At 40.4% G+C, this 14,562-nt stretch overlaps 1 protein-coding gene across 1 annotated transcript in view; it reads left to right on the top strand.

The window, feature by feature from the left end:
- LOC126963050 (non-histone chromosomal protein HMG-17) overlaps positions 1-14,562 on the top strand; it is a 961,131-nt gene that overhangs the window by 38,410 nt on the left and 908,159 nt on the right. The window lies entirely within an intron of this gene.

Genomic DNA, 14,562 nt, shown 5'->3' with positions numbered 1-14,562 from the left:
TGTTGATATTTGGCTGAAACATTTGTACAGGCATAAAACCCTCCCTAGCCTTCCCGAAGGCCCAGACACAGAGTGGTGTTGCCTCATTAGCTCAATGTCGGCATGTGTGAAACTTCCTGTTACTTTAGGTGGCCCTAAACCTTTCCATTTCCACAGACTAAATTCCTGAATCTTTATTCCTTTCCAGGCCAGAGCCCATGCACCTCCTGCCTATCAGGAGCAATGTATCACCTGTGTCAGGCAATCAGCAAGCATCCCTATACATGTCAAACAGAGGGGAGTTAATGCACAAAATGTGTGCTGGGTTAATGGACGAACAAAAATACCAAATAGGAACAGGTGAGGCAACCCTAAGATCAGCCTCAATAGGAAGCCTCTCACTTCCCTGTGCTAGAGAGAGCCCGATATTACCAGTTCCCTGGAGCCAGGACTACCAGGTTGAAGCTGCAGTCGTGGAGGACTTGTCTGGCAGGAGCTGGAGCCATGGAGGAGACGTGACTACCGCCTGTCCTGTGATGCTGCCCAAGCAGAGGGGTAGGGAGAAGTAGCTTGCTTTTTCCCTTGCTCTGGTCCTCTCAGCTGTTGCCGACCCTTTTAACTGCACAAACCCAGCCACAAGCCAGTGGGCATGGAGCCTGGGAAATGTTGTTTTCTGGAATACAAAGTGAACTGGGAGGGAGTGGGAAATGGATTTGAGAGAACACAGGCAGATGACTGGCACAGCACCCCTTTCATGGCCAGCCCTTATCATAACCAATATATCTCCCCCAACCCAAATGCACCAGGTACTGTAACTCACACCTGTAATCCCAGAGCTTTGGGAGGCCAAGGCGAGGGGTTGGGGGAGATTGCTTGAGCCCAGGAGTTCCAGTCTGCAGTGAGCTACGATCATGCCACTGCACTCTAGCCTGGACAGCAGAGCAGGACCTTGTGTCTGAAAAATAATATGTAATCCCAGCACTTTAGGAGGCTGAGGCGGGCAGATCACATGAGGCTAGGAGTTGGAGACCAGACTGGCTAACATGGTGAAACCCTGTCTCTACTAAAAATACAAAAATTAGCTGGGCGTGGTGGTGCATGCCTGTAATCCTACCTACTCTGGAAGCTGAGGCACAAGAATCACTTGAACCCGAGAGGCAGAGGTTGCAGTGAGCCAGGATTGCGCCACTGCACTCCAGCCTGGGCGACAAAGTGAGACTGTCTCAATAATAATAATAAATAGTAGGTGCTTCTTTCTCTATGACTATGTTCACATATTTTTCTTTAAACATCACGTATTTAGAACTTGGCTGTATGTTTATGTGTGGCACTTATGCCTTTCTCACCAAATTCTACACTCATTTAAAGAAGCATCTTTATTTTATTTTTTTCATTTTATTATTTCAGCACTTAGGACTGGGCATTGCCATTAGGGGGCACTAGATAAATGTTTGCTGGAATTCAGCCCTTGATTTTCAGCTTAGTGTTGTGAGCAAGTCCATTTTATTCGGCGATGATCTCTGAGGTGGCTTCACAGTCCGATTCCTCTAACCCAGCTAGCACCTCTAATTACATGTTCAGTTGGTGTTTGTCAAGAATCAACATATCCCTGCCCATCTCTGTTACCACTCAAGCTGCTGTATTCCCGGAGCTATTCTTAGACATTAAGTGAAATAATTGCAGGTTAGGAAGAAGAAAAAAAAAAGGCTAGAAACTAGCATAAAAAACAAAGGTCTAAGTTTGATTTCTGGATTTGATTACCTATTCCCCAAGGAGTTAACAGTACTATGAAAATGCATGTTAGTCTGGGGCTTGTATAGTAGGGAAGTCCAAAATAATTCCAGATGGACAAATACAAGCAAATGGCTGTTACAAGTTTCATGTTAAACACATGAAAAGGGACCCGTGTTTTACAGCATAGAGATATTTATTGATCAGTATGTGGTGGACACTGTTTTAAGCAGTGAGAATCTTCTGTGAACAAGGTAGATGACATGTCTGCATTTATGAATATCTGAGTAGGAACAATGAACAAATAATATAATTTAATGTAACATATGCAATGCCGTCAAACATACAGGAGAATTTCAATCTATCAAAATGTAAAAATAAAACATGATAGGTGACAGGGCGGCCAAAGTGACTAGGGGTGGGGGTGGGAGATGGGGAGAGTTGGTCCTTGGAAACACAAATGTCTGGATGCTGTACGAAAACCTCTTCAGGATCTGAAGGCTAAAAAGGAAACAGCCACTTAGACAAATGCATTGTCCCAATATGTTCAAAAGCCACCTTAGAACAACCGCGCCCAGAAAACAAACAATTTTGAACCTAAACAACGATTAGAAATGTTTGAGTTTAAGGAAAATAGCTTTTCCATTGCACACAAGCAGGGTCTTTCCCAGAGATGATCTGTACAGTCAGTTGTACTATCATGTAACATACGTGTTTCCAAAATTACCACTCTATGCCAAATGGCATAATAAAGCCCATAAAGCTTAGGGGAAAAGGCTGGGGCACAACACACAAAAACTTTGTCATATCTCAGTGTAATGTGTCTCCGGACACATTTTTAAAAAGGTACAAACCGAATAAAAATGGTAGCATAGTTTTACACACAATGAATAGTTAAGAAATACACAAAATGCTTACCTTGAAAAACACTTGAAGTTTGCTTATGAGAGTGGGCGTTGGAATGTTTACAGCATGTGAGTTGTTGTGAAGTGGTAGGAGGGAAGTTACCTGAAATCTGACAGAAATGTGCAACACCAGATACAGATAATGCAGCTGTAATACACAAGGCAAGTGGACGGGGCTGGTAGATGTTTGAGGGGTGGGTGTGTGCGTGTGCGCGCGTTCTACGTACTTTTACACAGCTGGTTTCAGCTGGGGGCAGTTTTCTGCATTCATCTAATTTTTCTCATTGACAAAATCATGCATAAGCAAACACAGCATTTGAATTATCCTCAAATTCTTCCTTAATATATCAATTACAGTAGAACAAATTTATATTTTCAAAACTGCTTGATAGCAGAACTGACTATAATTTAGGTGGTAGTTTAAAAGTACGGGTGGAGGGAAGAAACCCTACTTGACAGCACAGGAAAAAGATAAGGAAATCGTGCCAATCCTCATTAAAATTGTCATCTCAGACTAAGACCTTTCGGTGTAGGGATCGGCAGCCCTATTAATTTACACAGACTTTAGAACATCATCCAATTTCCACCTACCCCAGCAACAAATATTTAGAAACAGGCTTTGGCCCAAGGAATGTTAAGTTGTGGTCAGAACCCCTTGTTAAAGAAAAACATGGCTGGCCGGGCACAGTGACTGACACCTGTAATCCTAGAACTTTGGGAGGTCGAGGAGTTTGAGACCAACCTGAGCAACATGCGGAAACCCCTTCTCTAATAAAAATACAAAAAATAGCTGGGTGTGGTGATACACACCTGTAATCCCAGCTATTCAGGAGGCTGAGGCATGAGAAGTGCTTGAGCCTGGCGGTTGGTGGTTGCAGTGAGCCAAGATTGCACCACTGCCTTCCAGCCTGGGCAACAGAGCAAGACTGTCTCCAAAAACAAACCAACAAAAAACATGGTGTGAAAAAGACATTTATGAAGTATTTGAAGAAAAGTAAAACAGCTGAAGATTTGAAATGTTTAAAAATAAACTCAAGGCCTCTAGATAATCATAAAACACTTTATAAACAACACTAAGTAAAATATTTCAATATATGCATTTATATTTATCTTCATAACATCTTTCTGTTTCTGTAAATATTAATAACAACTTGTAGATGCAGAAAAAGGATTCAGTAAGCACTATGTATAAACTAGTTAACAAACAATATATATGCATATAATAAAATATAATTTTGTTAAAACTCTTTTCTAAAGAATAAGGACTTGAGAAATTTTTCATGTGATATTAAGAGAAAGCAGAATTTAAGACTTTACGTAGTATCATAGTTTGTACAGAAAATAAGGACAGAACGAGATGAAAAATAGTAACACAAGTTATTTCCAACTTGTAAAACTATTGGTGTTTTAATTCCCTTCATCTTTGTTTATATATTTTCTAAGATATTCTAATATTTGCTAATTAAGTTAATTATGTAATTATTGTAAATAATATATAAAAGTTATAGGAAAATTCATAATTATTGACAGCATATACTTAAATTCCTTTAATAAGTTAAAAACAACTTCTCTAGATCTAAAGACAATTTTTTACCTTATGTTTATCAATTTAAATTCATATCGAGATACAAATATTTTTTGCAATTATGGCACCTGCAGTTTAACTCATGAAATTTCAGATGTTTAAAATTTTTAAACTGTTTAACTCTGTGATCCATGTGTATATATGTATATACATGTACACACACACATATATATGCAGACATATATATACATTTATGTAATTAATACAATTTTATGGTATAAATGTAAGGTAAGTATGTGTACATACATGTTTATACATTATTTTATTTATTTTTGAGATGGAATTTTGTTCTTGTTGCCCAGGCTGGAGTGCAATGGGGCGATCTCGGCTCACTGCAACCTCCGCCTCCCGGGTTCAAGTGATTCTCCTGCCTCAGCCTCCCAAGTAGCTGGGATTGCAGGCATGCACTACCACGCCTGGCTAATTTTGTATTTTTAGTAGAGACGGAGTTTCTCCATGTTGTTCAGGCTGGTCTTGAACTCCCGACCTTAGGTGATCGGCCCGCCTCAGCCTCCCAAAGTGCTGGGATTACAGGTGTGAACCACCACACCCAGCCTAAACATTATTTAGATATGGGCACATACACACAGAAGTGAACACTCTTGCATAGATATAAAACAGCAATATGGTAATGGTAGTTAGCTATGGGTCATAAACATACAGAAACATGTGCTATTAATGGGCCTAGACCCATTGCTTGACTGTGTGTTGAGTATTGCAAACCAATACTGTCTGAAGATGTTGTTGTTCCTCAGTAATCATGACTGGGGTAAGCAAGAGAAGTGAAGGCAGAAGAGTTATTTCTAGGGGAGAAGATGCGAACCTGCTGGAAGATACCCTTTTGCTTTAACTTGTGTAGCAGCCTTCTTAATTGCCCAACCAGCAGTCACTCATTTTCCTTAACACCTTTCAGCCACAAGAAGAATGCCAACCTTAGTTAGTAATAGCACCAAGATATAATACTCATATGCACATACATACATACATACATACATACATACTTGACTAATGACAGGGGCTAGCCTCACCAAGTGTCTGCTGAATAACTGGAGGCAGGAGGTTCTCTTTGGCCAAGGCTGGGGCACAGAAGCAATGCTGATAGTGAGGTTGTGAGTGAACCAAAGTTGCAGTGAAAAGTCCAGGGCCAAACACTGGTGTGAGCACATGTGACTACTAAGTGCAAAGGGGCAAAAGCTACCAAGATTTTAATTCCCAAGCACACAGTTCAAAGTTACCTAAAAATGAAAGATGTGATGAAGCAAAAGTGTAGAATGAGGAAGTTGTGAATGAAAACTATATTGATGTGAGGCCAGGCACAGTGGCTCATGCCTGTAATCCCAGCAGTTTGGGAGGCTGAGGCGGGAAGATCACAAGGTGAGGAGATCGAGATCATCCTGGTGAACACGGTGAAACCCCGTCTCTACTAAAAATACAAAAAAAAATAGCCAGGTGTAGTAGCAGGTGCCTGTAGTTCCAGCTACTTGGGAGGCTGAGGCAGGAGAATGGTGTGAACTCGGGAGGCGGAGCTTGCAGTGAGCAAGCCTGAGTGACAGAGTAAGACTCTGTCTCAAAAAAAAAAAAAAAAGAAAAAGAAAAATGTATTGATGCAAAAATAGTAAAGGTAAAGCAGCTACCATTTTGAACATAATGTGTCATCTGTGTACCCATTATCTCATTTAATCCACACAAACTCTCGAAGTAGGAATGGTTTTCTTCTTTTACATTGGTGAAAGTGGAGCTTGGAGAACTGAAATGATTCAGTTGTTCATCATGATCATGGAGTAGCAGGTCTGTGTGACACCAAAATGCTCACTTTTCTTCAGTGCTGTATTTTTTCCTAAAAGATGAATAATATGTCAATCTCATCTTTAGGGTATATAATAATTGAAGGATTGGGCTAATTCAAAGAGTGGGTCAAGAAGACTTGAAAACTAGGTGGGCCTGAAGCTTGGGAAACTTAGAAACCCCACTGGATCTGTTCCATATCAAAGCCCACGTACGTGCTCGATTAAATCAGAAAACTGCTCAATACAACATAGACTGTTTTCCGAATTCTTCAGTGTGCTGCATTTCAGATGGCACAAAAGCAAGGCAGACACAGTCGTACTTAGTGACATGCATGGCCAAGTTTCTGTCTGGAAGAATGCCCAGAAAAGATTCAATTCTTCCTTCTTGCTCTGCGGAACTTTTCTCCTGGTTGGGATTTAATAGATGTCCCTAGGGATTTATGGAAGCAAATCTGGGCATCTGGAGAGGGAGGGTAGATGTAAGTTGATAAAATCTCTCTCTGGTTAAAGTACTACACTGGCAAGCACATGAGAAATAATTAACCTGAGATGGGATTTTTCTATAGAAATAGTCTGACATTGCTGCTAGGATATCTAGGAGGGCAGATTCGGTTTGTTTTAATATGGCAGGCAAATCAGAAAGTTACTTTGTTTAGTGCATCATTCTAGATGTTATTTCCAAAGGTACTATAAATATATCTTCTTTTTAGCCTCTTGAACAGTGTTGAGACAGACAGAAGAATGAATAGTTTGATTCATAGTAGAGGGCAATGGGCTATAGGAAAGGAGAAGAGTTAAAGTTGGTGATTTGTGGTACATTCACTATGTTGTAAGTAATAAAGGAATACATGATTTAAAACCTGCAAACACTTTAAGGTAGGTATGTTATTTTATAATGTGGAAGCATCAGTCTGGAAAGTTCAATTCACTTGTCCAAGATCACATGGCCAGTAAAGTAGGAAAGTCAGAATTTCAACCCATGATTCCCAATCCTCTTTCACTCTACCCATACACTCCTCCAGTCTTCCTACAGGTAAACTGCAAATAAGAGGTGGTTCAAAACAACAACACTGCATGCTCATGCAGTTCTGTGCTCCAAATGTGGTTGTTGGAAAGAGTTTACATGAGGAAAAGAGCTATTTGTCTAAATGCATATACCAGATTCTGCCTCAGCCCTACTTTGAATTACACAAATAGAGACTTATTCCTTTCGACCTTAGTTGATATGGTACACAGGGGAAGTGGGCCATCTAAGCTCTCTTGAACTAAAGAACTGATATTTGCTACTCACTTCAGTAAACAAGCGGATATAGAGTAAGTATTCTCCAAATACCAACACTAAGTCATCCGAAACCCAGCAGCTCATACAGCACCCAGAGTGCTACATATAAGCCATATATATAGATATGGCTTAACCTATTAGAGATGGGATCCGCTACGTAATTCCCATGCTCATGCATGAAGTTTCTCTTCAGTGACCTCATTGTAGGGCAAGAAATTCCTTCTCCACTTTGGTCCATGACTGGAAAATTTCTTTAATACAGAATGAAGCCTCATGGCTCTATTATATTTGAAAACATTTTACTAAGCTTTTTTTTTTTTTTTTTTTTTTTTTTTTTGGTTTGGTTGGTTTTGTTCATATATGTATATTTGTTTTTGTTTTTGTTAACTGATGAGAACCCACAGTATTATTGCAAATAGCAAAGAACTGGTTTGGGATGTCCTGGTGAGTCATGAGGCATTTTGAAACTCAAGTGGGAAGGAATAAGAAAGCAAGACAGGAGAGGACTGGTGGGGCAGGACTGACCCATCAGAGAGACTGCTTTTTGAATTTAATGTAGTGTCTGAAGAGGCATACAAAACATGGGCTGTGCTGCGCCCAAGCCCATAGGCGAAACACCTCAAGGTTCCAATCAGTGATTATGTCAGCAATCTAGCTGGTGGTTGTAAGCCAGGTGGTCCCTGGGTATCCACAATAATCAATATCAGTCTGTTATGAATAAGAGACCTGGGATGGGAGGTAGGCAAAGGCTAACTCTGTAGGACAGAAGGTGGCAGAGACAAATCAGGGCATCTGGGTTCAAGGGGTCATTGTCAGGTATCTGGAGTCTCAGCAAAAAACTGAGGCGAAGGCCAGGTGTCAGGTCTGCATGTCTAAGCCATGCAGTGAAGACAAAGTAATAGCTGAGATTCACCAAAAATATGTGTTCAGAGCTAATCTCAGGCATACCAGACCCACATCTAAAAGCATCCTAACTTCCCAGATTGAACTGGTGACTCCGAACATGCTTTAATCCTTGGTGGCACTGGTTCTGGGACACAGTGGATTCCAGTTCCTCCAGATTCTCTGGGGATTGATTATCTAGTAGTTTCAGAGCTTCCTTGACAGTCCCTCAAAACTGGCATGAAGAAGGGCCACCTAAATAAAAGCAACCACCCATTTGTTATCAGGTTCAAATGAAATTTTGTCTATACTTTCTTTCCCTCCACATTCTCCACATTATCTTTTTTTCTTTGTTATCAATATTGACTTGGACCTAGCTTTGCATAGTTTTAGGGGACAATAAATAAAGTGAGTGAACATGTAACCAACTTGCCTTGAACTCTTGCAGACGAAACTTTTTGGTGAACCCAGCAGGTTTGTGTACTTTGTGTATATGCAGATGTGCTCTTTTTGGTAGAATGTGTGGTAGGCAGTTTCTAGGAACAAAACAAAAGTGATGCGAGGATGGTTTATTAAGCATATTACAATAGCCCACTCTGCATAATTTCAGAGGCATTACAAATGGGACTGCCATCCACTCCTGGAAAGCAGAGGCAGAAAGTAATTCAGCGTGAGTTCAAATTTTCAGAGCTCAGGCGATATCTATATTAAGAATCAAGTCAGCACTGCTTCGGTAGAATCATAGATGCACAGAATTCTAGAGCCCAAAGGGAAATCAGAAGTAATTCTCTAGGTATTTTTGGGTGCTGATTATGTGCTATGCATCATGCTAGACCATCGACTTGACCAACACCTCATATGATCAAGTTTCAACAATTTCTTCATGAACACGTAAGTTAACAGCAAAGCAAAGATTCCTGCATCTTCTTTCCTAACCCACATTGCTAATCTTGGTTCTTTTCTCCATGGCACTTTCCTCTATCCCCATCTATGCAGAACGCAGCCAAGATTCTTAGAATGAGTAGAAAAAAATTCAAGAACTGTGGGAAAAATAACTTCCACAAAATCCATGGTTTGAAGCCATGAGATGTCTCTCTTAACCCATGAAAAATAAAGCATTTGAGGCCAGGCATGGTGGTTCATGCCTGTAATCCTAGCCCTTTGGGAGGCTGAGGAAGGCGGATTGCTTGAGCCCAGGAGTTCAAGACCAGCCTGGGCAACCTGGCGAAACCCTGTCTTGGGAAAAAGTTAGCCAGGTGTGATGGTGCACGCCTGTCGTCTGAGCTATTCAGAAGGCTGAGGTGGGAGGATCACCTGAGCCAGGGGAGGCTGAGGCTGTAGTGACCTGTGATTGCTCCACTGCACTCCAGCCTGGGTGACAAAGTGAGACCCTGTCTCAAAAATAAATACATCAATGAAAAGGAAGAGAAAAAGAAAAAGAAAGCGTTTGTTTATTAGTCTATTCATTCACTCATCCAACAAACACAATCTGAATACTGAATCACACGACAGTCTCTGAAGCATATAACTTTAAAAGTAGCAATCTAGTCATCAACTAGTAATTAAAAAAAAAAAATCTCTAACCCTCACTTGCATCTTTCAAGGAATATTGCTAGGGACATGACTCATAACTCCAGCAACAATTCTGAAAAGCACCTTTTTTTACACCTCCCAATTTTCCCCTCACAACTGCTTGGGAGTCTCTCAGTCAAACCTGCACTCCTCCAGCTTTTTCTTTATCTTCCACTTAGGCCTGCACTCACCTCCCTGGGTTCTTTATTGTGTAAATCAGTTTAGATTGCTGCTTAAATCTAATCTCTGGTCTAGTCTCTACCCATTCACCTGATTCTTCATTCCAAAAGGTTCCTTTTAAACAACTAGATGAAGGGAAGAGAGGGGAATGCTTACACTTTAATAAATCTTGTCTGAAAATTGTATGTATGAATATGTCACATAAGAATTAATTAAATTGTGTACAATTACATGTCAAAAACAAAATAAAACTTTGAAAAAATAATAATAGGAGAAAGTGACATCAGGAAAATTTGGTAATATGTTAAACACGAGAAACCAGAAATAAAGAGGAGTTAAATGTGAGATTTGTAGTCGAAAGTATAACAATTCTCTTTGAAAAGAAGATGTTGGTAAACATAATGGTTTTGGATTGAAATACATTGCACAGAAGCAATAAGGACTGCTGATAACATTGGTGAGAGGTACCAGCAGATGGCATAAGGTAATCAAAATGTTGTAAGAGGCCTGGGAGTAGTGGCTGATGCCTGTAATCCCAGCACTTTGGGAGGCCAAGGCAGGTGGATCACTTGAGGTCAGGGGTTCGAGACCAGCCTGGCCAACATAGCAAAACCTTGTCTCTACTAAAAATACAAAAATTAGCCAGGTGTGGTGGCATGTGCATGTAGTTTCAGGTACTTGGGAGGCTAAGGCAGGATTCTTAAAGCAAGAATCTCTTGAAGCTGGAAGACAGAGCTTGCAGTAAGCCTAGATCGCGACATTGCACTCTAGCCTGGATGACAGAGTAAAACTGGGTTTCAAAAAAATAAAAGTTATAAGAGGCAGAGAAATATATAAAATCCCAGACATCAAAGGCACTTTAATGAAGGAATAAAAAAGTCTTAAATATGTAAGCAGTCCTAGAAGGTGTCTCTATGAACAAAAGGTATATAGTCATAATGGTGGTTCTACTTCAGAAAGATCATTTGAATTGTGTTGAGTCTTTTTTTCTTGGTTGGGGAGGGGCCATGAGTATAGTATATTTTCTAAAGATCCATTGACAATTATTAAATTGCTTTTGGCATTTAAAGTGAAATGCTTCAGTTATTTTTAAATGAAAAAAAAAAAAAAGCCTTATTTTTGTAAAACTCTTAACGGCCCAATGATGCCACATAAATAAACTAAATGGAGTGCGACTCTTCTACATTTCAATTATTCTAAAGAAGCAGGCCATTCTGGAGATGTGATTCCTAGACTGCCTTTTGGTAATAACTAGCCATTCTTATTTGTTCAGTTCAGGATTAACTCATTTCTCACCATGGCCAGCTACTTAGAAATTGCTCTAGTAAGGCTAGTGAATGAAATTACAAAAGGAGATTTTTATCAATGTGCACGGGGTCTCTAATGGCAGAGCCTCAATTCGCAAGTTACTAATGGATTATCCTGCACCGAAGGTCAGGGGACTGGTACCAATGTGCCTTTTGGAGTTGGATCTGAATTAATGTCCTAGATCTTCCTCTTGCTGATTGTTGTAGGCCAACAAGGTTTTCTTTTCTTTCTTTTCTTTCCTGGCCCTTCCTCTTCTCTCTTTTTTTTAAAAAATTTTTCTTTTTCTCCTTCAACCCAATTATATAAAATGTAATATACAGCAATTTCAAATGGTTCATGTGTGGTTTAAAATATATAATCTACAGAAAATATTTAGTGAAGGGTCTGGTATGTACTAAGCACTCAATGAATGCTGGTTAGGAGCCATTGCAGTAGTAAGCAATACTAGTAGCAGTACAACAGTACAAGTGTTTATACCTGGTTGTTTAAGTTAATAGACGATAAACATGGCATAAATGCAGTATTGTCATGTATTAGTTCGGGTTCTTCAGAGAAACAGGACCAATAGGATATATACATATAGAGAGAGATTTATTTTAAATAATTGGCTCACATGATAATGGGGCCTTAGACTGGAATCCACAGGACAGGCTGGCAGGCTACAAATCCCAACAAGAGTTGATGTTGCAGTCTTGATTCCTAAGACAATTCATTCTTCCTCCTGGGAGCACAGTCTTTTCTCTTAAGGTGTTTAACTGGGTGAGGCTTACCCACAGTATGGAGGGTAATCTGCTTTACTAAAAGTCTACTGATTTAAATGATATTCAGATCTAAAAAAACAAAAAAAAAAACCAACAAAAAAATATGCTGTCATGGCAACATCTAGACTGTGTTCGACCAAACAACTGGGCACTATTGCCCAGTCAAGTAGGCACACAAAATTACCCAGCACACGTCATCGGTACCCCAGACTATAGACCTTTTTTCATATAGGAAAGCTGGTAGATTGTCATTTTCTAAGAAATGTCACACAATTATGTGACAGTCTTGAAGAAGAAAATATAACTATTTTATCTTCCAGATTTAAAAAAATCAAATGATGTTTGGCACCTTAGGAGGATGGAAGCATTTATAAGTCACTGCCTACTTTAAAGGCATATCAGATGGCTGACTCAGGCCTAACTATTCTGTTCCTATGGGAGAGTCTAGCAAGAACAGGCCTCAATTTATTCACATGACTAAATTAAGATTAAATGGACAGAGTGTAACAGGACTTGAGATGCCCCCATTGTAAACCCAAAAGCACCAGGCAGGAGAAATCAAAATTCTGCCTTTGCCAAAGCAGCTACTAGTGCCTAAGGACTGAGATAGAGTTGTTTTTTGTGTTTTTTTTTTTTTTAGTAAAATTCAAAATGTTAACTGTTTTTGCATAAGTACACTTTCCTCAAAGTAAAAGCATGAAGAACAGCACTTACACATATAACAGATAAAAGAGATAAACAGATAAAGGAGAATAAAGAAAAGGATTAGAGATAAATTTCTCTAGCCAGGTGATGAATGCCATAGAGAACAATTTTTTTAATATCAGGGAGGTTCCATATACATCCTGGTCAAGCAGAGCCAGAGTGGTGGACACCCTGACACAGTTCAGAAATAGCAGCTCTGGAAGAAGTGGGCCCAAAGTCAATAGAGAGAGCAGAAAAGAGGACAGAGTCGCACTCTTGACCAATCAAAACAGTTATTCCAGTGTACTCATCTGCAGAAATACCAGATGACCCAAAACATATTCTTTTTTTCTGAGATGGAGTCTCACTCTACTGCAAAGGCTGGAGAGCAGTGGCACATGATCTCGCCTCACAGCATCGTCCACCTCCTGGGTTCAAGCGATTCTCCTGCCTCAGCCTCCTGAGTAGCTGGGATTACAGGTATGCACCACCACGCCCAGCTAATTTTTTGTATTTTTAGTAGAGACGGGGTTTCGCCATGTTGACCAGCCTGGTCCCAAACTCCGGACCTCAAGCGATCCACCTGCCTCGGCCTCCCAAAGTGCTGTGATTATAGGTGTGAGCCACTGTGCCTCATTGACCCAAAATATATTCTTATCTTCATCTTTCATCCTAAGTCTCTATCCTTCTGCTGTACTTAAGAGAAGCATTCATGTCTGTATTTCCTTAAGGAAAAAGGTTTTAAATAATGATGAAGATAAAAGCCTCTGTGATCATCATGAAAAAGTTGACTACATTTCTTTTAGGAACAGGATTAAGACAGGAAAGAGCATATTAAACAGAGAATAGATCATCTTTCAGATTGGCTGAAACAGCAATGGCAATAGAGAGTATTCTGGGATATAAAGCTGAAGAGATGGGTTGGTGATAGATCATGGAAGGCCTTAACAGACTAAAAAGATAGGTCTTTATTGAGAAGAAAATTCAATTCCAAAGCCTTTAGAACTAGTTTTTAGCAGTGAAGTGGTATACTCAGAACTCCGCTTTTAAAGTTTACTTTGGAGCAGATTGTAAGATGGATGGTGTATTAGTTATCTATCACTGCATAAGGTATTGCCCCAGAATTTTGCAGCTTAAAACAACATTGTTATTTCTGCAGTTTCAAAGAGGTAGAAATCCAGGAGTGAGTAAACTAGGTGATTCTGACTCAGAGTTTATGAGGCTGTGGTCAAACTGTCGGCTAGTACTACAATCATACGCGGACTTGAGTGGGCTGCAGCATCCCCCAAGATAGCGCAATCTCATGACTTTTATTGGAACATTTAGTTCCTCCCCACATGGGCTTTTCTACAGGCTGCCTAATTGTCTTCATGACATTTCATGACATAGCTTCCCCTAGAGCATTCCAAGAGAAAGTGAATGAGGAGGAAGCCTTGTGCTTTTAATGACCTAGTCCCTGAAGTTGCACGCTGTCACTTCTGCTCTATTATTAGAAATGGGCCACTGACTGGGAGTGGTGGCTCACGCCTGTAGTCCCAGCAGTTTGGGAGGCCAAGGCGGGCAGATCATAAGGTCAGGAGATTGAGACCATCCTGGCTATCACAGCGAAACCCTGTCTCTACTAAAAATACAAAAAATTAGCCAGGCGTGATGGTGCGCACCTGTAGTCCAGCTACTCAGGGGGCTGAGGCAGAAGAATCGCTTGAACCCAGGAGGCGGAGGTTGCAGTGAGCCGAGATCGCCCACTGCACTCCAGCCTAGGCAACAGAGTGAGACTACGCCTCGGTCTCAAGGGGAAAAAAAAGAAAAAAAAAAATGGATGGCTAAGTCCCGCCCACTCTCAAACATGGACAGGGGCGGGAGTCAGAGGAAGGAATTGGGCTCCAACTTTTGCAGTGGGAGATAG

The sequence above is a fragment of the Macaca thibetana genome, chromosome 9, assembly GCF_024542745.1.
Source record: "Macaca thibetana thibetana isolate TM-01 chromosome 9, ASM2454274v1, whole genome shotgun sequence".
Lineage (NCBI taxonomy): Eukaryota > Metazoa > Chordata > Mammalia > Primates > Cercopithecidae > Macaca > Macaca thibetana.
This window is presented reverse-complemented; position numbering and strand designations above follow the sequence as displayed.